This window comes from Falco rusticolus, chromosome Z (assembly GCF_015220075.1).
Source record: "Falco rusticolus isolate bFalRus1 chromosome Z, bFalRus1.pri, whole genome shotgun sequence".
Lineage (NCBI taxonomy): Eukaryota > Metazoa > Chordata > Aves > Falconiformes > Falconidae > Falco > Falco rusticolus.
In genome coordinates, this window is record NC_051210.1 from 35,615,857 (window position 1) to 35,638,120 (window position 22,264).

A 22,264-nucleotide genomic window follows, 5' to 3' on the forward strand; every position below is an offset into this window, starting at 1 on the left:
GCTGTAGCTATGAAAATTGCCTTAAGGTCTGCACACTAACACAACTGATTTCAGCATGGCTGTGTTTGGCTTACCACCTTGCCGTGGAATATGTAAATGAAAACATGAATTAATTTCATTTTTCCAACCTCATATCAACAAGCTTACAGCAGAGGTCTGAAAACACGAAAGTGAACCCTGTATAGCAATTTTGTGCTGTGGTTTGTTTGCTTTGGACAGCAACATGTGTGTTCTTTGTACAATGTCTTAATGCATCTTGGTATTTTTCTTGGTTATTTTTTATTGTAACTTCCTTCTCTTTGTTATTAGCCTTCATTTCTTGGGCCTGTGACAATGAGTTAAACTAAATGTGCTGAAAATACCTGCTCCAAAAGTGAACACACTCTTTCATTGAAAATTCAGTGCAGCTCCCCTTGCACTCATTGCTTGTCAAATTTTCTGGGAATAACAATGGTGAAATTTAATTCATAAGGTAATATAATTATTCCCTCAAATTGCTCTCAGCCAGCTTTTGCAGTCCTTCATCAAACAAGATGCACCATTAATGCAAAGAGCCAAGGACTATGCAGTCTGTTTTTAATCAAAATAATATTTTAAATAGACATATATACATAAATATAATCTCTATTTGTTTACTGATAGAATCTTTTCAGAAATTCCATTGAATCCTCTAAGACTCAGTAAGATGGGATAATTTTTTTTTTCATCTTGTCTTGTTTATAACCAATCAGTTCCTTCCCTTGATGTCATACTGGGATTTTGCAGTAAAGAAAGCCTATAAGAAACAAATCTAACCTTTCAGACTGTGGTCCCTACCTCTGCATGACAGCTAATTACAGAGCTTTCCTAAATGAGTGTCAGGAAGTATATCCGAGAACGTCTCATGTAGCTGGGATGTATGAACTAAGCTGATAACAGTAAACTAAAAGTTGGGCCAAGCAAGGAATTGGAAGCATTAAAACACCTCATGACTCACATTTTGACATTTCCTCAGAACTTTCTTGTACGTTCACCAGACATTATTACAGGGGGGAATCCTTCTCTACCTGAAAGTCTTGGCTGAACATCTATAACAAATCCCCCTCTCATTCTTGCAGTTCGTGACTTTTCATGACAATTTTTCAATGAACATTTCAAACTATAGGATAAAGCCTTCTCAGTGAATTATTATCTCCAAATCTCCCTCCTCTGTGGCTGTTGCACACTAACTCTGAGGCTACAGTAAGCCACCTACCAGCTACTGGTCTGACTGCTGCTTCCTTAACTTCTGTTCAATTGTTTGGGGGTTTGGTTTTGTGTGTGTGGGTTTTTTTTCTTTCCCTACAAGACTTCTGAAGCCAAATAGCTGACCTGGCAATAACTAATTTTGTTTAGTTACATTATCACTATTTGTCCAAAACATATCTCCTGAAAACTCTAGTGGAAGCTTGTGGTTGACATTGCAGCAGAGTAGCAATAAATTCTTCCTGGGGTCTACATCTCTGAGGTTTTTAAAATTAAGTTGGGAGGAATAGAAAGAAAATAAAAAAATGAAAGTAAATTATTTTGTTATGTCTTTTTTTGAAACTCATTTGTGGATTTTGACTCATTTAATTGCCTGGCTTGCTAAAGGCTCTTTGATCTCATAGCTCTACTGGCAGAATTTATACAAGCTGGAGACTCCATGTCACTGGTAGAGTTACACCTTCCCACCTTCCATAAAACCTTGGTCTTTTAGCTGAATTTTGTTAGGTTGGGTTTGCTCCATGAAGCTGAACATCTCCTGCTTCCCCAGCAAGTGAGTACCAATCCTGAAAATGCCTTGGATCGCAGAAGAAAACTTTTGTCCATGTTGAAGGAGATAATTTAAAAAAATTATCTTGGTGAAAATACTACATCCTTGATAACAACAGTGTCTATGAAATGAGCTACTTTCCTTTTTATTGGAGTTTCTAGTTTCTGAGTTATGAGTTTGTCTGAGCTTGACATTTCTGTTTGGAATATACAAGGAGAGAAATGTTTTCACTGTCACATACCTAAAAAACCCCTAAATTTTCTCATCCTGTAGAAAACCATTCATGTTTTAAATGGAGACTGAGTTTGGGAAGTGTTGGTCCCAAAGACATATATTCATGCAGTCATGAATTCATGCAGGTGTTGAGTACATGAGAAAATTGGGAGAAACCGAAAAGGGACAGCTAAGAATGAAAGTATCACTTCAGCCTTGGCTGCGGTGATCTGTTTTAGAGAAGTATAATGATGGGCACAGAAGAACAATAAATATATATTTTTCATTTATTCATAGGAGAACTACTGTTAAGCAGGCTATTGTACTTTATGTCAATGCATTTCACTGTATAACAAAGAACAATAACTGTTACTGTTGCAGAATTATAGATATTGTAAATATGAACAAAACCTCAGTGATTATGTTTTTAATCACTATGTGCCTATGGGGTTTTCACCTGCAGTAAACAGAAACTGGAACAGCATCAGCCTCCCAGGTTTGAGGACATGCACTGCGACTAACTTAAAATGAATAAAACTGCATATGATGAGCTGTTTCTTTTCTTTTCAAATTGGTTAATATTGCATAAAGTCATGTTCTGTCATTCAAAGTGTGTTATAAGAAAGACTATAATACCTTCTGACAAGTGCATTTTCTGCCAAAGTGCTGCTGTGTGCACATTGGTTTTGTCTTTCTTAAAAATGTCTTGTGATATGTGCTGTTCTCAAGGAATAGTTCTTGACACTGTTCAGGTTCAAAACATTACAATGACGTGAAAATGATGATTTAAAAGTGTATAGGCTGCCTGAAAACGGAAACTACAGATACATAGTGTGGTTGAGATTGGAAGAAACATATGGAGATCATGTAGTCCAACTCCCTGCTTAAAGCAGTGTTGCTCAGGGCTATGTCCTGTCAGGTTGTTCATATGTCCGTAGGTGCAAAGTTCACAACTTCTTTTGGTAACCTGTGCCAGTGTTCAACCACACTCACAGTAAGAAAGTGTTTTCTTGTGTTTAAACAGCTTTTCCTGTATTTCAGTTTCTGTGTCCATCACCTCTTTTCCTGTCGTTGGGTATGACTGAGAAGAGTCTGGTTCCTTCATTTTCATTCCTCCCATAAGGTATTTACACACATGTATAAGATCCTTCTGAGCCTTCTCTAAGTCAAATAGTTCCAGCTCTTTCAGCCTTTCCTCATATGGAAGATGCTCCATACTCTTAAACATATTCATGGTCCTTCACTGGACTCTTCACAGTTCAGCACCTTGTCTAGTTTGTGCTTTATAAGTTAATCTATGAGGGTGTTATGGAAGACACTGTCAAATGCCCTACTAGAGTCCATATAAAGAACATCCACTGCTCTTCTATTGTCCACCAAACCAGTCATCCCACAAGGCTCTCCAGGGAGGATTTCTTCTTTTTTAAGTGCATACTGACTACTCCATATCACCTGTTTTCCTTCAGGTGTTTGGAAACAGCTTATGGAGTTTTTCCCTAACACCTCCCCAGGCATCAAGGTTCCCTGGGTCCTCCTTCCTACTCTTTTTGAAGACAGTAGTGGCACTTGCCTTCTTCCAGTCCTCAAGAACCCCTTCCCTCCCCTGATTCCTCAGTTGCTATCACCTTTCAAAAAGGATCAAGACTGGCCTCATCAGCCACCTCCCCAAGTAGTCATGGGTGCATCCCATTAATGGGTTTATATAAAAAAACGTTTAATTTGATTGTATGCTCCCTAACCTAACCCTTATATCAAGAGTAAGTCTTCCTTGCTCTAGAATTCATTGGTCTTGGGCCTGTGATTCCTGAAAGGAAATCTGGTATGTGAAGGTGTAACTAAAGAAGGCATTGAGTACCTTGAGGTTTTCAGTATCTTCTGTCACCACGTCCTGTGCCCCATTCAGCAATGGACCCATATTTTCCTTCATCTTCCTTATGCTGATGATATACCTGTAGAAACTCTTGTTGCCTTTCACACCATTTTTATCACAGTAAAGCCCAGGTGGCTTTAGTTTTCCTAGTCCCACCCCTCCAGTCTTGGACAGTGTCTACTTAAGTCTCCTGGGTCACATGGCAGCTTGTAGCTCCTCTATGCTTCCTTGTTATGTTTGAGTATAGGCAGGAACTCCTCATTCATCCATGCAGACCTCCTGCCCCTCTTGCTTGATTTCTTGTTCATGGAGCTCTTGAGCCTGTATAAAGTGATCCTTGAAAATCAACTAGTTCTTCTGAACCCTCTGTTCTCCATGACCACCTGCCATGGGATTCTTCCAAGTAGTTCCTGAACTGGCCAAAGATTGAAGTCCAAGGCTGTAAACCCTCTATTTGCTTTCTTCCCTCCTTTCACATTCCTGAACTCCAGCCTCCTTTGGATGTTGCAGTCCATGCTGCACCTGCATCCCTCACCAGTTCTCCTTGTCTGTAAGTATTAGATCCAACAAAACACTTTTAAACTTCAAATTAAATTTCATATTTAACTTCAGATTAAACTTCACTTTTTAACTTCAGATACCTCCAGGACTGCTTGTGTCCTGCTGTGTTGTCCCTGCAGCAGCAGATTATCTGGGTGGTTTAAATCCTCTGTGAAGACCAGGGTCTCCAAATGCTATGCAGCTTCTAGCTGGCTGTAGAAACCTTATCTACTTATCCCTGATAAGTCGATATTTAGGAGACACCCACCACAATGCTGCCCAAACTGGTTTGCCCTCTAATCGTGTTCCATAAACTCCCAGCCAGCTGATCAGCTGTCCCAGAAAGAGCTCCATGTGTTTCTGCTGCTCTCCCATATTCAGTGCAACTCCACCTTCTTGCAGTCCCAGCCTGTCCTTTAGAAAGGGCCTGTACACATTCATTCCAGCACTCCAGTCATGTGAGTTCTTACACTGTGCCCCTGTGATCCCATGAGACTGTAGCCCTGCAATGGCACACAGACCTCCAGTTCCTCCTGTTTGTTCCCGGTCCTGCCTGCATTAGTGTGCAAGCACTGCAGAGAGGCACCTGATCATGAAAATTTCTCAGATAAAGTGTGAGACCTTCCCTCAAATTGCTCCCTAATTACTGTGAAAATAATGAAACAAATTAAAAATTTATTTGTTTTTAATTTAGTCTAGAGGATCACTCTTGGATTTTATTTATTGGTATGTATTCCAAATGATGCTTTGAAAGTCATGCAAGTTATGTTATGGAAATTAATTAAGCTTTCTCTTTGTCTAGATAGAAGATATTCAATAAATCATAAGAGAAGTAACTGGGCCTGCTTGACAGTCTTTAGGGGAAACCAATTATACATCTGTATATTTTCATCCATAACACAACACACACATACGCACATCACAGAATCACAAAATGGTTGAGTTTGGAAAGAACATCCAGAGATAATCTGCTCCAATCCCCTGATCAAGCTATATACACATACCCTCCATAGAGCTATATACACATAAAAGTATTTATATATCTTTGTTCTGGCTTTTGATGAAGCAACTTACATGGCTATTGCATTTAAATTGGAGAAATGAATGATTAAGAATGAAAGCACTTGAGTAGATTATGACTAAAATTCTTATTCTAAGGAAATTCTAGTAGCATCACAAGCGAAAAAAAAACCTCATGCGAACAGTGATAGAGGAATAGTGTCTTGGTATAAAGTGATTTACACAAAACATCACCTAGACTACTGATAGATTTAACATCTGCCTCTGATTTTTCCTGATTTTATTGCAGGAATGGAAAGTACATCATGACTCCCTGAAGAATATAAAAGACAATAAAGAGCATAGACAATGAATAAATAAGACAAAGAATAATCTCCTAGTGAATTCTGTATGTTCCCTCAGATTCATGAAAATCCTCCATCTATTTCATTCAATATCTTCATATCCAGGCTATCCAGGAGCTATAGCATGTATTAGACAAATACAAAATACAGATTTGGTAACAAATGGTTATGAAATTTATGTATCTAACCGGAGTGATAGAAACATATGCAATTTTTTCATCTGGAATTTAGTATAAATAAAGCTTTAAAGAAAATGAAAAATATGAGAGTGTATTGTATGATACAAAAGGCACTATATAAGTCTTTGAAATAAAAATCTGAAGTCTGAGACAAAATCACTATCATTTCAGCACAGTTAGGAACAGAACACAGCTAGATTTACAAATTCCTTGGAGACAATATTTTCAGGGCTTGCAATCCTTTATAATATAATAAATTTTCTCAATCAAGTTGAGTGCCTGCCAGGGTCTAGGTTTGTGCTTCAGTAGAAAAACCTGGGTTGCTGGGAGAACAACTATATATATTCTGCACTAGTTCTTTGAAAATGGTACTAAATTATCCAAAATAGTTGCATTGAAAGCTCCTGAAAAGATCTACTGAAAGTTCCTTTAATGCTGCATGACTGCAAATAAAAGGGCAAATGTCATTTAGTATCACCAAGTGCAAAGTACTACACACAGGAAAAAATAACCTTGTCTTCACTTCATAAGGTGCTCTAATTATTTGTTACCTTTAAGAAAGAAACCATGGGTCCATTATGGTCCAGCTTCTAAGGACAAGCTGCAGAGATGGTTAAAAGGATGAGGAAAGCACAGGGCTTTCTTGGGAAAGAAGAAGAGAAGGTTTAAGTGAAGAGTACTGTGGTGCTGTACACACCTATAGGTCCTGCAAGACTAGGACAAATTCTTCAGTCATCAGGCTGTGGAGGGAAAGAGTACAGAAGAGTCTGGAATAGCACTTAAGTAATGAAGGACAGCTACATTAAGTATTGAGTGTCTGGATGTATCTATAATTTCCCAGCTGTTAGAGCCTTGGGAAATATATCTTATGCCTCTCCATTTAGGCCACATTTTTTGAAGTTTTTCCCAAAAGTCATGGTGGTTAGAGGCAGGGTACGATAAAACAGTTCATGTGTTCCTATTCACAGTATCTCCGGAACTATTTTACCTCACATACCAAAGTGGGAAAATCAGTATTATCTTCCCAGCAAAGAAAAGGCCAGTTGCCACATCACGAGACCACTTTTTCCCATCTTCCAAGATACAGGGCCTGTAGGTTGTAATGCAGGGACAGACACACTTGTCCTCCTCTTTCTGTCAAAAATTAGGTGAGGGACTAGAAGTAAACTTGTGGATAACTCCTCTTTTCTGCATAAGAAAAAGGAATGGCAGTAAATTTAGAAAGCACAGCAAAACATAAACCAGTGCATCAACTATATATAATGAAGAACGTATGAGGAAAATGTCTATTATCACTTTAATGGTTTCTTGTGATGACAAAAACGTGGTATTTCAAGCATTTTTACTTGGGAAGACCATTTCCTACCATGACTTCCAAGTAGTTAGTTTACAAATTCCTTCCCTAAAATATCACATTTGTTTCTGAAATGGCTTTGATGTAGAATATTATCTGGTTGGGTTTTTTCCGTATTATGGCAGAATACTTCATTTAAGGTAATTGCATCTTTTGATGTACTGTGATTTTGCATAATTTTATTAGCCACAGAGTAAAACCATGGAATTAAAAAAAAAAGAACCTTTGTGAGTGCATCTGACTGCTAATATTATCTATGGAAGTTATTGGTATTTTGAATATATTGCCATAGCTGCAATGTTCTGCAATACATATTTGTATTAAAAATTGTATGGATTGAGTGACATACAACAAATAAAGGCTTGGTCCACTTCAATGCAGATTTAAAAATAGTCATTAAAGAAGTAATTTTTCTGACCTGCTCATCTGAAAGACAAAAGACAAAAATATGCTGTGCGGGGGCATTAGAGTACTTAATACAATAGAACACCTAAGTGATTGTTCTGCTAAGGAAATGGCAAAATGGCTCTTCAAATGCAGAAGACCTTGCAGAAGGAATGATTTTAAGTTCTTTGAAGTGTAGCTCTAGGTGAGTAATAACCAGAAGGATTAGCAACTGATTAATAAATTAGAGCAAGAGTGTAGTGATTATAAGAAAAACAATTGCAGTTGCCCATGTTTGTGGTGTCCTTGCTGGCATTTTGATATTTCAGTCTATTTGGCTCTAAACCAGGGGCCCTCAAACTACGGCCGGCGGGCCGGGTACGGCCCCCCAGGGTCCTCAGTCTGGCCCCCGGTATTTACAGACCCCCCCGCCCCCCCCTGCCGGGGGCTGGGGGGGAAACCAAGCAGCCGCAGATGGCTGCCTGCCACTGCATCCACGTGCCAGCCCCCTGGTTAAAAAGTTTGAGGACCCCTGCTCTAAACAGTCCTAAGAAAAGTAAAACCAGTTCTGTAATACATAGCCTTTGCAGTACATAAAGGATGGGAAAATCCCCAAATACTGCTACCAGAACTCTTAACACCCTGAAATTCTTTTAAAATGTGTTTTCCTGGCAAAACACTCTATTTTTTTTCATTGTTGTTTTTTTTACCCCAAAGTCATGTACTGCATATGGATATCTCTCAAAGTAAAATTATGTCCCCAGGAGACCGTCATTCTTCTCTGCAAAGGAAAGTCCCACTTACCATATATATTACTTCTTTACACCATCTATGTGTTTGGGGTATCAGCACCGGGAAATCCCACAGGAGTACATCCTGAGCATTTTAAAGGCAATGCCTAGTGAAAATGAAAGATGTGCTAAGAGTAGATTCAGTACACATATTTCTGAGTCTCTAACCCTTTAGAAATCCAGTTTATATCTTAAGTTATGTCCTGTGATGAGCTGCATCCCATACATAACAGCTTTCAGCACATTCGGCAATAACCCTCTCAAACAAGTGACTCTGCCCCCCCACAGCTTTGCAGCAGGATGCTAATCCACCCAGGCAGACAGTGCACTCACTTCCAAGAATCTTAGCATCTAGAGTTAAGCAGCACAATTTCACACCATTAGAAAAGAGATTGGTTTCTGCACATGACAGCGGGTCATTTTCTATACCTGCAGTTACACTTGGCTGTATTTGCAGCAACAGCCTGGTAACAGAGATACTGAAGTGTATCAAGCTGGAAATAAAGCAAAATTCCCTGAAGCACTGTGGTTAGTGTTATATATGAATAAATAAAACTTAACTGAGAGAAAAATTTTAGGAAGATGCCATCTCTAGAGCTGAAAAAGTCTTTAGCTGTAAGAAAGGGACAGATGCTGGAGATCTAGTCTTAGCATTGATTTAGAAGACAAAATTAAACAATCAGTTATGTGCAGTTTCATAATTATTTAAATATTCAAATGCAGTAGCAGTTCCTGTCTAATATTTTGCCAAATAATATAAAAGTTATACAAATGCAGTGTATAGCCCTTGGCTGGCTTCCTAGTGAAAATCTTGGACCTTTGAGACATTTTAAATTCTTACACCTGGGAAAACAGTTATTTTTTTGGGATCCTTAAAGTAATGTCAACCTGGGCCCATTTATTGTGGGTTTCATGGTATTTGATGGGTATTCTTCCTTCAGCTGCCATTCGTGGATTCATGAATATTAGAGCCTTGAGAATGATTTAGTAAGAAATTAGGTTTTCAGCAAACAAAAAGAACTACAAATATACATGAAATGCTGAGATTGACAACCCTGTTTTCTAATGCTGGATCAGATCTTCTGCTATATCAATCATCAGTTCTCAGTCAAATCTTCATGAAAATATTCCCACTCCAAGTGAAATGAGAAAAGTGAACATATGTGAACAGTCGGTTTTCTTTTCTTGTCTTCATTAGTGCAGTATGTTGTGCCATTTTTTCTTCTACTTTGTCCTAAGTTGTATGTGCAGTCTTCTGTATGAAATAGATCTTGCTGTAAAATTCACCTCTCATTTGGTAAACATGGGGAATAGTTTAGACGGTCGCTTCCTTGTGACAAATAGAGTCACAGATCACTGAATCCAACCTTTAACCTAGGACTGCCAAGTCCACCACTAAACCATGTCCCCAAGTGCAACATCTGCAGGTCTTCTAAATATCTTCAGGGATAGTGACTCAACCATGTCCCTGGGCAGCCTATTTCAGTACTTGACCACCCTCTTGGTGAAGAAATTTTTCCTAGTCTAAACCTCCCCTGTCACAACTCAAGGCCATTTCCTCTCACCCTAGAACTTATTACTTTGGAGAAGAGACCGATACCTACCTCACTGCAACCTCCTTTCAGTCAGTTTTAGAGAGCAATAAGGTCTCCTCTGAGCCTCCTTTCCTCCAGGCTGAACAACTCCAGTTGCTTCAGCCACTTCTCATAAGACTTGTCCTGTAGACACTTCACAAGCTTTGTTGCCCTTCTCTGGGCACATTCCAACACCTCAATGTCTTCCTGGAAGTGAGGGGCCCAAAACTGAGCACAGTATACAAGGTGTGGCTGCAACAGGGCCGAGGACAGGGGGACAATCACTCCCCTAGTCCTGCCGGCCACACGGTTTTGGGTACAGGCCGGGATGCTGTTGGCCTTTCTGGGCACGCTGCTGGCCCATGTTCAGCGGGCTGTCAACCAGCACCCCCAGGTCCTTTTCTACCAGGCACTTTCCAACCACTCTTCCCCAAGCCTGTAGCTCTGTGTGGGGTTGTTGTGACCCAAGTGCAGGACCCGGCACTGACACTGCTCCTTGTTGAATCTTGTATCGTTGGCCTTGGCCCATCAATCCAACCTGTCCAGATCCCTCTGCAGAGCCTTCCCACACGAAGGCGGACCAACACTCCAACCCAACTTGGTGCTGTCTGCAAGCTTAATGAGGGTGCACTCAATCTTCTTGTCCAGATCATTGATAAAGATGTTAAACTGGCCCCAATAGTGAGCCCTGGGGAACGCCCCTTGTGACCGGCCACCAACTGGATTTAACTACATTTACTACCGCTCTTTGGGCTCAGCTGTCTAGCCAGTTTTTACCCAGTGAACAGTACATCCGTCCAAGCCATGATCTGCCAGTTTCTCCAAGAGAACTCTGTGGCAAAAGGTGTCAAAGGCTTTACTAATGTCCAAGTAGACAACATCCACAGCCTTCCCTCATCCACTAAGTGGGTCACATTGTCATAGAAAAAGATCAGGTTAGTCAAGCAGGATCTGCCTTTCAGAAACCCATGCTAACAGGGCCTGATCACCTTGTTGTCCTGTATGTTCCACTTGATGGGACTCATGTTGGTCTGCTCCATAACCTTCCCTGGCGCCAAGATAAGACTGACAGGCCTGTAGTTTCCCAGATCCTCCCTCTGTCCCTTCTTGTAGATAGGAGTCACATTGATTAGCTTCCAGTCTTCTGGGACCTCCCCAGTTAGCCAGTTAGCCATGACTGTTGACAAATGAAAGTTCCCCCAGCTCCCTCAGTACCCTTGGATGGATCCCATCCAGTCCCATAGAGTTGTGTGTGTCTAAGTGGTACAGCCAGTCACTGACCAGTTCCCCTGAGATTATGGGGACTTCACTCTACTCCCTGGCCCTGTCTTCCAGATCAGGGGCCTGGGTACCTGGAGAACAACTGCTCTTACTATTAAAGACTGAGGTAAAGAAGGCATTAAATACTTCAGTGTTTTCCTCATCCTTTGTTGCTGTGTTTTCCCCCTGCATCCAATAAAGCATGGAGCTTCTCTTTAGCCCTCCTTTTGTTGGTAGTGTATTTATAGAAACATTTTTTGTTGTCTTTTACAGCAGTAGCCAGGTTAAGTTGGGCTTTGGCCCTTCTAATTATCTTCCTACATAACCTCACAATATCGTTGTAGTCCCTTTGAGTTGTCTTCCCCTTCTTCCAAAGGTCATAAACTGTCTTTTTTTTCCTGAGTTCCAGCCAAAACTCTCTGTTCAGCCAGGTCAGTCTTCTTCCCTGCCAGTTTGTCTTTCAGCACATAGTGACAGCCTGCTCCTGTGTCTTTAATATTTCCTTCTTGAAGAACATCCAGACTTCCTGGCCTACTTTGCCCTTTCAGGACTGCCTCCCAAGTGACTCTGTCAACCAGTCTCCTAAACAGCTCAAAGACTGCTCTCTGGAAATCCAAGATAGCAGTACTGCTGATCCTGGTCTTCACTTCTCCGAAGACTATAATTTTGTGATACCTAATTCAAAGATAACCTCCAACCACCAGATCACCAAGTCCTTCCCTGTGCACAAACAGGAAGTCCAGTAGGGCACCTTCCCTAATTGCCTTATTCACCAGCTTTGTCAGGCAATTATCTTCCACACACGCCAGGAACCTCCTAGACTATTTTCCCTCTGCTACATTGTATTTCCAGAATCCATCTGGGAAGTTGAAGTCCCCCACGAGAACAAGGGCTAGTGATTGTGAGACTTCTCCGAGCTACTTGTAGAGTATTTCATCTGCCTCTTCATCCTGGCTGGGTGGTCTGTAACAGACTCCCACCCTGATAACTGCTTTGTTGGCCTTCCCCTGATTCTTACCCATAAACACTCAACCCTATCATCCCCTTCATTAAGCTCTAGACAACCAATACACTACCTCACATACAGGGCTACCCACTGTGTCTCCCTCCTTGCCTAACCCTTCTGAAGAGTTTATAGCCATGCATTACAGCACTCCAGTTGTGTGAGTCATCCCACCGTGTTTCCATGATGGTAACTACACCATAGTTTTCCTGCTTCACAATGGCTTCCAGTTCTTCCCGTTTCTTGCCCATGCTGCATGCATTGGTGTAGATGCACTTCAGTTGTGCTATTGAACCCACCACCTTTTAGGAGGGATAAGCCCTAATTCCTATGCGACCATCCTTTGTCACTTCTTTGATTTCTAAGACGTTAATAACCCTTGCATCTTTGCTGCTGAAGGGATCTCCATCCCCTGCCTCCACTGAGATGAGAGGCTTAAGGACTAGCTAACACACCATCCCTCAAACATTGGCATGCTTCCCCCAGGCTTGTATCTAGTGAGCCTGGGTTTATCCCTTTCCCCCTTAAAATGTAGTTTAAAGCTCTTTCAATGAGCCCTGGAACTTCTGTGCAAAGATCCTTTTACTCCTTTGAGACACGGGTACCATGTCTGTTGCCAGCAGGTTTGCTATCATGTAAACCAATGCATGACCTAAAAAAACCCCAGTTCTGTCAGTGACACCAGGCTTGGAGCCAGGTATTGATCTGCTGGTTCTTCCTGTTTCTTCCCTCATCATTCCCTGTAATTGGAAGGCTAAAGGAGAATGCTGCTTGGGCTCCTGATCCCTTAACTAGCTGTCCCAAGGCCCTGAAGTCTCTCTTGACTGCCCTCAGGCTTCTTGCTGCAACTTTATTGCTGCTTACCTGAGAAATCAGTGATAATAATAATCTGAGGGATATTCCAGGGTAGGAAGCTTTCTCTTCACATCTCTAACCCATGCCTGAAGGAGGCAGCAGACTTCCTTAAGAAGTGGGTCTAGTCTGCATTGGGCCTTCTGTTCCCTTCAGAAGGGAGTTTCCTATGACAATGACCCATCTTTTTTTCTTTATGGAAGCAGTTTTGATGCAGAGCATAGGATAGCTTAACCTCAGCAACACCTCCATACTAGATGAACCACCATCCTCATCATTGCTCAGTTCCACCTGCAGAGCCTCTTGCCCATCGCACAAGGGCACCTGGGGCAGGGGGTGGTCATGGGCCTGCTGTGCTGGGCAGGAGCTTGTCACTGCTGCCCCTGTCCCTTATGTCACCATGTTCAGCCATGCAGAGAGAGAGAGAATCCTTGGCATCATGCACCCTGTCTGCCTGTTGGCCTTGTCTAGGGGAAGGTGGGATGTGATTCCAGTAGTCAATCTCTCTTTCACACTTCCTCAGACTCCTCAACCTTTGCACCTCCTACTCAGCTCTAATAGTAGTTAATTATCACCATACAGTTCATTGGTGTTTAATGGTGTGAAACAGCTGCTCCTAGTTTTCACAGAAAACAAAGCAGAGGCTGGAGCATGAAGATTCAACAAGGCTAGAGCAAGCCCTGTGAGGCCTGAAATTTGTACCTCACTGATGCAGTCTTCTTTATCTGGTAAATACTATTTATAACTTTGCCCTCCCCTTGTTCTTATTTTTTGCCTCATAAAGCTTTGCAAATTATAGCTTCCATACCTTAATATAAGAAAGCAAATTCTTTTCTGGCTCAGTGGAGCTGCTCAAAAACTGACACCAAGTGTTTTGTTCTGTATAAGGAAGGAACTTCATCACAGTTTAGTTTCTATATGAAGTAAAAGAATAGCTGCAGTGTATTACAGTCCTGACGTCTTCACCAGTTAAGTGTCTAATCTAAAGTGATACAATATTGATTTTCTTCTTACTACTATATTGAATTTCTCTTTATTTGTATACATGTATAATAAATCAGAGTCAAAACAGGTAATTGCTAGAGACTTCTTATCATCTCATTCATACACCTTGAAGCATCCAGGGTAAATTGTTATGTATGTATTGTGGATGATTTATACTGTTCGAAAGCACGTTCCAAATAATTTCCAAATAATTTCCCCAAGTTCCATCTAATACCCAAAAAGCAAAGTGTCCAGGCATGTTCATGTTAATATATTATAGCTTGTTGGCTACAGGAACTGCTGTGAAAAATCCCTGTATTATCAAAATTCAGGTCAGAATGGTTTTATAACCTGAAAATGAATAGCACATTGACCTAACAGCTTAGTAGCCACATAATACCCTGAATATTTAAGACACCATGGCTTTTTGGGGGAATTAGGGTCTTTCTACTAATTCTGTGTATTTTCCAGTTTCAAACTGGTGGAACAAGCAGTTCATTTTCCAAGAGTACAAGCAGTAAATAATAGCAGCAACTAAAAGAAGATCTGTCTCGAGTGTGACCAATCCCAGAGAAGAAAATGAGCTAATTTGTTTTTATTAAAATCAGAGGACTCCATTTGTAGTGAAGAATTATTAAATGGAATAATCATCAATGACAGTGCTTTAGACATGCTTGTTTGTACATCTGTACAATTGTTACTTTTCAAAAGAGAGAGTGTTAGGTCTGATAATGATGTCAAATCTTCACATGGCTACATATAATACAAATAATAAAATAAAAATATTACAAATTACATCCATGGGATTTTTTGCCCAGCTTGGGCAAAATCTGACCATTGTATTGCAGTGATTTGAGAGCACAGCAAGGAACAAGTTTCCTTTTCTCTTTCACCACACAAAACACCCAAACCCAAAACATGGTATATGCTCATTTTACACTTGTGGCTGCAAAACTGGAAGGTGGGCAAAGCATCCTGCATCACCAAGGATTTGTGACCAGTAATAGTGCTTACAGCCTCTGCTCCTCCTTCCTAGTGCACAGCAAACAACAACATGGAGACCACACACTGTTCATTTTGGAGCAGCAGTGGGGACAGATTGTGTAAGGGTTGTAATCTGCTATGCTGTGACCCTCCTGTCCCTCTGCATGGACATCTGCCCTTCTGGTTCACTTGTTGCTGTTGTCTCCTGGTATTGTATGTGGTCTAAGAGGATTATATGTTGTTGTAATACATAATTAGCAGACAAAGTAAGGGCAGAAACTATTAAGACTTGAAGCATCAAATTTTGTATTTGAAAGACCATTAGAGAATTCAAAATGGCAAGAATGTTAAGATTTCCTTTTTGCATCTCTTGCAGTAAAATAAGTTGTGGGGAAGAAGTCTATCTAGTTATCTTTTCTAAAGCTAGCTCTCACTAAAGGCAGCTACTTAGGATTTAACTCCAAACTTCTTCAAGTTAAAGCAAAAACTTATGCAGCTATTTGAAGATTAACTGTGCTACGATGTTTACCTGAGTGCGTGTGTAAGCATTTGATGCTCTGCTATAAGCTATATTTCTGAGAGCTACTTCCCACTTAAATAGGTTGGAGGGGACACTTCCAGGGAAAGTTATCCATTATTTTGTGCAAGGTATGTTCAAACAAGTGACGCAGAACTCTGTTTTAACAGGGAGATGCTAAAAGAGAAAGAAGATATCCAAACTGGTTTTATGTTACAGTTTATAGGACATGAAACAGATGCCTGGTACACCGGACTTCTGCCATTCTTTCTTTTTTTTTTTTGGTCTTTGTTGTTTCTGTAGCTCCCACGCAGCAAATAAAACTCTGATATATAAGGGTCGCATTCAGCATAAGTAGGAGTGGCAAACTCTGCCTGTATGGAGTTAAAGCACTGACAAATCCACATTTTTATGTAAGACTGCTAACTTATGATAGCACCCAACAGAGAAAAAGTCCCTCGAATGAATACAGTGAAACAGAAATATGGTGGTGCCTTGATAAATATGAAAAAATAAATCCATGAATGACACTGTATCATTAGGCTGCAGTTCAGGTCAGAGGATTCACTCAGTAACAATATGTAGCTTAACAAAATTAAAGTTAAAAATAATAAATGCCTATTTTCATATTGAGTAAGAACAGTATGCACCAAGCTCTAAAATTTAAAACAGTCTATCCAAATGTTGCAAAGCTACCCAATGTATTTATACAGAAGACTAAGGAATGTTTAGATAAAAGGAACAGATCACACCTCTTGATAGTGAAAGTAACAGCTTTCTCAAAAATAAAACAAAACAAAATAAAAACACCAAAAAAAAAAACCCAACCCCAAAAAAACAAAGGAAGAAAATAGAATAACCAAGCCATTTAAAATGAAAACAAGATGTGAATTTATATCAGGCTGGTGACTATGGAGATTACAATTGTTTGGTATTTTCAGTAAAAAAAAATCAGTATCACATATATCTTCTATTTATATAGTGTTTCTCTACGTATCTGCATATGGAGGTGAATGCAATATACTCACAATAAGGCAAATTTACACCAAATAATGCTGTTTAATTGGCAGACATTGTCAACATGTTTTTCACAAATTTTCATTCGGTGTCTGTTGTCTTTTCTTTCTTTCCCCTCTAAAACTCTGCTAAGTTTTTAATAGTAATCTTATTTAAACCAAGTGGGATGTGGAGATTGAAGATCTTTATTGTTCTACCAGATGGTATTAATATGTATATATAATAAAAAAGAAATTTAAAAAAGAAAAACAGAGGAGGGTTTTTTGAGTTCTTTACTACACAATATCACCTAAGCAAAACATTGATTAATTGCTTTGTATTTATTAGATATGCAAAATAAGAGAACAGACAGTTTAATGACTGCAGTCATAAAAATAAAAGGCATTTTTAAGGTGTCCCTGAACTATCCTAAAGGTTAAGACTTGTTTTTTATTTCCAGATGATTAATTTTATGCAAAAAAAATATCTTTTTTACCTTTTGATCTGTTTTATATGCAGTCTCTAGGTAATATACTTAAAATTGTCCTTTGGCCATTTAGAAAATTAATACAATTTGACAGAAAGTAATCAGAGAGAAAATAATTCAGGTTTGGGCCAATTATGCCAAATATCATGAAAGTAAGATATATGGATTTAACATTTCCTTATGAAAGTGGAAAGCAGATGTTTTCCTCAAAACGAAGTAGAACAAAATCCACTGTATATCAGAAGTCTGACACATCTACATTGACAGCAAAATTTCTGTAAGCATTCAGAACAGTTAGGGTGAAACAAGGACTTTGTTTCCTTCCTTTTCTGTTTGTTTTCTCAGGTACATTTAACCTGAAATACTAGTCCAGGCCATGACAAGACAAAATGTAACTTGCCACTGAAACACCATGCAAGTTCTGAAACTTTTCTAGGAAGAAGTCTTTGATTTAATATCAAGCATCAGCTGTCTCCTACAACATTGTGTAACCATGCAAAATGTAGTCAAAGATTTGCACAAACTGATCTCTGATATTTTTTTTTGTTGTTGTTTTTTGTTTTTGTTACAGATGCCCAGAACTGCAGTGTTGAAATACAATATATAACATTGGAAGTCCAAAATATTGGAAAAAAATATATTTTACCTGTATTTGAGGATTAATCTCTTACTTAACAGAAGATAAGTGTAATAACAAAACTATTAACTCTCAGCTACACCATGTTATTTGTGACACCATAATTAAAGCCCATGACATCTGCAGAAGTTTCCAGCTAAGTGTTCAATATCTACCAAACTGAGTATATCCAAGGGGATTTGGCATTTTCAAGTCCAGGATTTTGATTTTCCAGTCTGGTCCAGTCTTTGAACTGAAATACCTTATTTCTGCAAGAGAAATCAGATGCCACTGTGCTTTTCAGAAGCTGCTTTATACATTTGCATATTCATACACATTGTACAAAAATGTATGTTGTACTTATGTCAATGGATATATGTTAAAACTGTGTGATGATAATTGCTCTGGTTCTCTTTACATTATAGTTTTCTTGTCACAATTAGAATTAAAAACATATTTTATGGTTACTGATTGTTTTGTGTACATTTCTGATTTTACACACTATCTTTGGATTTAAGAAATATTTCCTACAATTTTTAACCATATTTTTTAGTTCTTTGGGGTTTTAAAATATTAGATATGCTGACCAATGATTCTCCATGTATAAAGGCAATATCTGTGTATGGCAACAAGAGACAAATGTTCTTAATCTCTGCAATCTCATTTTATGTGCTAAAGCATGAAGTGCATTTTGCTTAATTAGAATTCCCATTATTGTTAAATGCTTTATTATGTTGTTGCATAATAGCAGTGCTTTGAAAATTAGGATCTAACAGCAATTTGGAACCCTACCAAGGGAATTTTTCTACCCCTGGCTTACCTCCATTCCTATTCAGAAATGTGTATGAGGAGCTGGTTAACTTAAAATACAGCAAACTGATCCACCTGAAAGTACCCTTTTTTCTCTCTCTTTTTTTTGTTCTGTTTTGGTTTTTTGTTTTTGTTTGTTTGTTTTAAGGCTGAATATTCTCTGAATTGATCTGAGTGATCATATGATCTCACAAAAAATACTGGTGGCCCATTGGATGTATGGCCAAAGTGACAATGGGCAGCAAGCAGTGACCCCTCTTAAAGTTGTTCATGGGTGCAAAGCCACTCGTGATACCCTAGCTTGCATTTTTGTTAATTTGGAGTGAATGGCAATACTTGGGTGATGAGACCTGGCCTTTGGGAGTGCTTGCAGCATGGCAGCTGTCACATTGATCGTGGAGGTGGACACTGCATGACAAGACATGGAGCAAGCACAACTTGGGACATCACCTGCCTCCTTTCCCCACCAGCCTTCCCTGCCTCATGCTTGCTATCACATCACATCACATCACATCACATCACATCACATCACATCACATCACATCACATCACATCACATCACATCACATCACCCTTTTTTGGGAGCAGACATGGGCATTTTGGGAGCAGAGATGGGCAGTTAGACCATGCTGGCATCTGATGACTTAATTAGGCTGGGTGGGTGGAAACCAGGTGTGAAAACTGCCAAGCTGTAACTAGAGATGAGGGCTGGAGCAGAGTGTAGGAGATTGAAGGGCTGGCATTACTTCTTTTTGCTTTTGTATGGTTGTGTGTGTTGCAGCATGTTGGTCTGAGAGCTCATCTGGGCTAGGAGAAGTGGAAAGAGCAATTTGGGTTGGGCAATGTGACTTAGGAGAAGTGGCATAAAGTGTCATTCACACCTCTAGGAACTAGTACTTTAGTAAAGCCAGCCTGCGGCAAAAGTCATAAAATGTACAACATATGCTTTTGGATGCAATCTGAAGATGGAGGTGTACTGGAGGAAAACAGAAATAGACATACAATATAATTTCTGCCTTTTCCAGGTTTGGCCAGAGTGCTTTCCTTCTCCTAAGTCTTCCTTATGGTAAGAGGATTGTGCCTTGGGTGGGTGCTTACAAAGTACATGGCACCTGAAAAACACAGGGCAGTTCAGTGGCTGAGCTGAGCCCTGTCCTGATTTATTTTCCTCTGTAATCAGAGAATAGGATCATAAATTCAGAATTGTCTTGAATAATAAGAGGATGGGGAGAGGTTTTTGCCCAAGAATGATCTTAGTAAAATATCAGTAGGAATACTATATCTCATCAAAAAACTAGTTAAAGCCTCTTTTGGCCAAAAACTTCAAAAGAAAAGTTGGCTTAATATTTTCATATGCTCTTCATGAAAAGCATGACACACATTTCAAAGAGTGCATGGGTGAGAGACATGAACCAGGCTGCTGCCATAGCAGAATTTAAATGGATGATTGGTATTTCTTCAAGTGAGGAGTAATGATATTTGAACATTATTAACATTATAACTGCTACTGACACTCAATTCTTAAACTGATAACAGTTAACAAATGGCATTCATAAATACGATGCGGTTTTGGTGTGGAGTGGACTTTTGGGTTTTTTTATTTATTTATTTTTCAATCCATGGATTTTGCTCATTATGATATCTAATTAAGACGAAGAACACCATCTTTGGAAAGATTTATCTTTTTTTTTTTTTCATGCCTGAAGGATAAGCAAAAGAATACATTTGATGGTATAGCAAATCCTAAATTTTTGACAGTTAAATAGCGAAAATCATGCTACCTAATGGTGAAAGAAGGGATGGGTCAAAACAGTATGTTAGGGAGAATAGACTGTTCTTTACAGTATGGTTTTGGAGTAAATTTTCCCTATTTCTTCCTGCGCATCATGTCTCTTACAGTTTTTCAAGGCATGTAAGTCACAAAACATCACCTATGGATGTCACAGACAGAGTGTATTAACCACATTAGCAAGCAGGAAGTTCAGTTGCTATCAAAGACTGTGGAGAAGTTAAGGCACATCCTTCTTTTTGTCCCTTGATGGTATACTGAACTCTTACAAACCTGAAAGAACAGTTACAGAAGACTCGGAAATACATCATAGGAAATATTTTGTGGGGCAAGACATCCCACACATCCTGCTTGCTTGGGACATGCATTTCTTAGGAAGTCTTTAAAACATTCTAGTAAAAAAAAACTTTTTAGTAAAAACATTGCTTAAAGTATTAAATACTATTTCAACAACAACTGCAATTTATTCTTGGCTATTTATTTTTGGCTATTACCATTTAAAGACAGTGGGAATATCTTATTTATATAGATAGGTGTATATATATAAATATTTAAAAAGAGAGATTTAATATAAATGTGACAGTATCAAACCTACAATTTAGAAAACAGCTATGAATGGGTTTAGACCCTTTCTTTACATGGTTTTAGTGCCTGACTGCAAAAAAAGGCAACTGCTTTTCAAATAGGATCATAAACTTGGGCCCAAATCTGGAATTTTTCTAAATTGTGAGCTTGAGTCAGTTTCTTGTATGTAGAAGGATGGGAAAACTGCATTCCTGAGCTCTTATTAATGATTCTTATCTCACTTCCATGCAGTTAGTAGATAAATATGCCCCTCTGCAGACTGGTTTATGTTAATAAAATCGGAGGCTTTGGATTAAATGAATATGAAAAGACAAAATACATTAGCAGTTTTGTGACTTGATCTGAAATTCTATTATTTCATGTTTTTTTAAACCATAAAATAACTATGAATTTATAATTTAATATGTCAGATCTCATACAACTCTGGAAAAAGATAGTCATATATTTTAAAGAGTAAGGAAGTTACATTTTATCTCAGTTAAATTATCAAAATATCTTTGCATGAATGCACAATTCCCACTGCACATTGCTTTTCTTTTCATTGTTCAGTGTCTCTTAAGATCAAAATAATATAGATCTAAAGGTAAAACTTTTTGGTTTAGGTTGAAGCCACACCCATAAGATCGTGTTATTATGGCAGAATCCTTTGTACAGAGGCATCTTACATTAGGAAAATAATTTGTGTGTTTGTCTGGGTGATGTCTTTGGCAGTGATTTAGAATGTTTTTCTGTTACTCCACACTGTTCCTGTTTGACTTGGGGGTTTCCAGCTCAGCTTGTTCAGGTGATGTCACCTAGAACAGCAATGGTCCTGGGTGCTTTTCTCCATTAGGCAAGCATTGCTGAAAATTTAGGCTATAGCTTTCTGTCAGGTGAATAAGATTGTCTCTTAGAAAGTTCAGTACTCCTGAGATCTTTGAGTCCAGATAGCAGACATCTGAGGGACAGAAACCACAGGCCTCACAAGCTATATTTACTGTCTTTATGAAAGAGGAGAAAACCAGTCTATCTGTAGTCTTGCCTTCACTCTCCATTTTACACCCTTTTAGTGCTGCTGGCGTGCCCACAAAAGAGGAAGGATCAGGAGCTGTCGGTATGAGACTTGAACCTCATGTGACAGATATAACTTCAGCTTCTTTTCAAAGACAAAATTATCAATTAATTCAACTTCTTTTAAAGGTACTTACAAATTATTCAGGCACTGACAGTTTGATACTTACAAATAATCATCTACCGAAGCTGGGAACAGGAAGAGATATGTCCCACTGGTGAGTTGGTTCACCTAGTAATAGCCCTGATCTGGACTCTACTATTTTAATTTTTGTCTTTCGTTCTGTA